Here is a 3,350-nt window from a genome sequence, read left to right on the forward strand (position 1 = left end):
CACCTCTCAGGTTCAAGCGATTCTCCTGCCTCAGCCTCCCGAGTAGATGGGACTACAGGCATGCATCACCATGCCCAACTAATTTTTTGGTACTTTTAGTAGAGACAGTGTTTCACCATGTTGGTCAGGCTGCTCTTGAACTCCCAGTCTCAAATGATCTGCCTTTCTTGGCCTCCCAAAATGCTGGGATTACAGTCATGAGCCACCGTACCCCGTCAATTGTTTTAAAGACAGGGTTTCACTCTGTTGCCCAGGCTAGAGTGCAGTGGCACCATTATAGTTCACTGTAGCCTTGAACTCCTGGTCTCAGGCAATCCTCCCACTTCAGCCTCCCAAGTAACTAGGATTATAGGTGCCTGCCACCATGCAAAGCCAATTTTTATTTATTTATTTATTTTTCTATTTACAAAGAAAAAGCTCCAGTCCATCTTCTAATTTTTTTGAAAAATTCCTGACATTACAGAACTAAACTGAAATGTATTAATATTCCACTCTTACATTTCCATGACAAACAGAAAAATTCATGAGCCAAAAAAACAAAACAAAAAACCAACAACAAAAAAAAGAAAAAACAGGAAGAAGCTTATAAAACTAAATATGGATCTCAGCATCAACAGCTGAACAGAGAAAGGAATTAAAATGCTTTAATTAAAAATTCACAAGTGGATGATAAAATATGTAGAAACTGAAAATTTACAAACTATTTAAAACCTGGAATCGCTGACTGTTCAGAAACTACACAGATGGATCATGGGTGGTGGTGAACAGCAGAAAGGGATTATGGATGAATCTGCATTGTTCTAGCTGCTCCCCATGCCACCCGTCTCCGAGGAAAGCCTGACATTGATTAGATATTGAGCCAGGCTAATGCTGGCAGCAGATCCAGTGACGGTAACCTGCCTATCCTTCCCCTGGGTTCGCAATTTTGATCTGCGCCCCAGACATCTGACGAATCTCATTGATTTTGGCACCTTGACGCCCAATTATGCAGCCAATCAAATCGTTTGGAATGGTGAGTTCATGAGAAGTAGTCTGCGCAGATGCCTCCAAACCTGCACTGAATCCGGTGTTGCCATGCGTCATGGGAAAATGAGACAATGAGACTGTTGCATTGCCAACTGGTGCAGCTTGGTCAAATCTGGCTGTGGAATGGCATACTGTCCTTGAATGGTATAGGCCTCTAGAGGTGGTCCCTCCAGGTCAGGGTTGAGACACATGGACGGGGTGGTGTGAGGAAAGCTCGCACTGTCGCTGCCTGTGCTGTACCTGTCCTGACCACCTGCAAAGATGACCGGAGAGCTGGACAGCTTGGGCCGGTACGGGATGGTCACACCCTTTGGTGGGGACTCCAACATGACCACGCAGATCTGTTTGACACACTCAATGATGGATTGCGGAATGCCAGCAATAGTGATGGCCTGCTCAGTTCAGTTAGGTAGCATATCCCCTGCCACCTGGACCTGAGCCCCTGTACTCTCTCATATTTCCTTGATCTTGCAACCACCTTTTCCAATGAGAGAGGCTCACTGACTAGCAGGGACCATCAGCCTCAGGGTGACCGGGGGTCTACTGGCAGCTGTACTATTGGTCATAGAGCTGCTTATGTCCTCTTCCAGTTTGTCAATGATCATAGCAAAGGCTTTGAAGATGGCATTAGTGGGTCCAGCCAAAGTGATAATTCTCTCAGGACAATTCCCTTCTGAGATGTTGATACGTGCACCCCTCTCCTCGCGCATCTTCTTAACTGATTCTCCTTTCTTTCCGATGATACTGCCAACTTCCTTTCCATGCATAAGTAGCCGGATGGTGAGAGTGACATTTAATCCACCTTCAATCACACCGGTGTCCATGTCGAGCAGTGTTCTGGGGTGCTGGACTTTGAGTGGTCAAGTCTTTGGTCACTGGTAGGGGGTGAAAGCCAAAAACTGCAGGCGCAAGGCGACTGAGGGGAAAAGGGGAGCGGGCGGGAAGGGGAAGGGCAGGAGGCCGGGGGTGGAACAATAAGGGCGGCGGGAAGGCGAGGGGGGCCCCTCAGACGGGCAGAGGAGGGAGTGGGGGGTGGAGGAAGAGGAGGAGGAGGAAGAGGGAAAGAGACCCTGGGGTTGGTGAGGGCGGAGGGGGTGAGGGCGCAGGCTGCGGCTGCTCCGGCTACTGCCTTTGCTGGTCTGGCCTTTTATTTTTATTTTTTGTAGAGACAGGGTCTCACTATGTTGCCTGGGCTGGTCTCAAACTCCTAGATTCAAGTGATCCTCCTGCCTTGAACTCCCAATGTGCTGGAATTACAAAAGTTTTATTATCCACTGATAGTCCTTGCCTGAATTGTTGTTACAAACAATGGTTACAAAATCATGATTCTTTAATTCTATTATTTCTTCTACAATTATTAGTAGGAATGCTATAAAGAAGAACTTTCTCTCCTTGCCGCCTACCATTTTAGAATATCACTGTGGATTCATAGATTTTTTTTCCTGATTTTATAATCCATTTTTTTTGTTGTTGTTGTTTTGCTTTGTTTGATGTAGTCTCACTCTGTCACCCAGGCTGGAGTGCAGTGGCGCGACCTCGGCTCACTGAAACCTCTGCCTCACTGAAACCTCCGCCTCGTGGGTTCTAGTGATTCTCCTGCCTCAGCCTCCTGAGTAGCTGGGATTACAGGCATACACCACCATGCCCGGCTAATTTTTGTATTTTTAGTAGAGACAGGGTTTCCCCAGGCTGGCCAGGCTGGCCCAGAACTCCTAAACTCAAATGATCCACCCACCTTGGCTTCCCAAAGTACTGGGATTACAGGCGTGAGCCCCTGCACCCAGCCAGGAGCATTTTTCAAAGGAAAAAAAAAAAAATTCACCACTGGCCATACAGGACACCCTGTGGTAGGTAGCCAATATGCTAGACCGGTGTCTTGGAGTACATTCTTTAGCACATTCCTTCCTTTATTCATCAAATATTTATCATGTGCCTAGTCCAAATCAGCCCTACTCTAGATGCTAAAGACACCAGAGGTGAGCCTGGCGGGAAAGGTTCTTGTTCTCATGGAGTTTGTGTTCTGGCTGGGGGAGCAGGTAAGGAGACAGACAATATATGAGTAAATAAATGAGATCATTTCAAGCAGGGCGAGGTGCTAAGAAGACAGCGTGGGGTGATGTGACACAGAGGAACTGTATGAGGCTGCTTTAAATTAAGCAACGGTCAGGCGAGACCTCTGGACCAGGTGACATTTGAACCAAGAGCTCGATGTTATAAACTGGGGCATAGTGCTCCAGACAGAGGCACAGCCCAGGCCAGGTGAGAGGCAGGGCTACTTGTACAGGCTCCACACTCAGAAGAGCCCCTCGCTTAGTTTCATGCTC

At 47.5% G+C, this 3,350-nt stretch overlaps 1 pseudogene across 1 annotated transcript; it reads right to left on the reverse strand.

The window, feature by feature from the left end:
• Positions 1 to 677: 677 nt before the first annotated feature.
• Positions 678 to 2,164, reverse strand: LOC101010088 (annotated as a pseudogene). The gene has a single exon (XR_639232.2). The product of XR_639232.2 is annotated as a poly(rC)-binding protein 2 pseudogene (transcript).
• Between the last annotated feature and the right edge of the window lie 1,186 nt (positions 2,165 to 3,350).

Source organism: Papio anubis, chromosome 17 (genome assembly GCF_008728515.1).
Source record: "Papio anubis isolate 15944 chromosome 17, Panubis1.0, whole genome shotgun sequence".
In the NCBI taxonomy this organism is placed as follows: domain Eukaryota; kingdom Metazoa; phylum Chordata; class Mammalia; order Primates; family Cercopithecidae; genus Papio; species Papio anubis.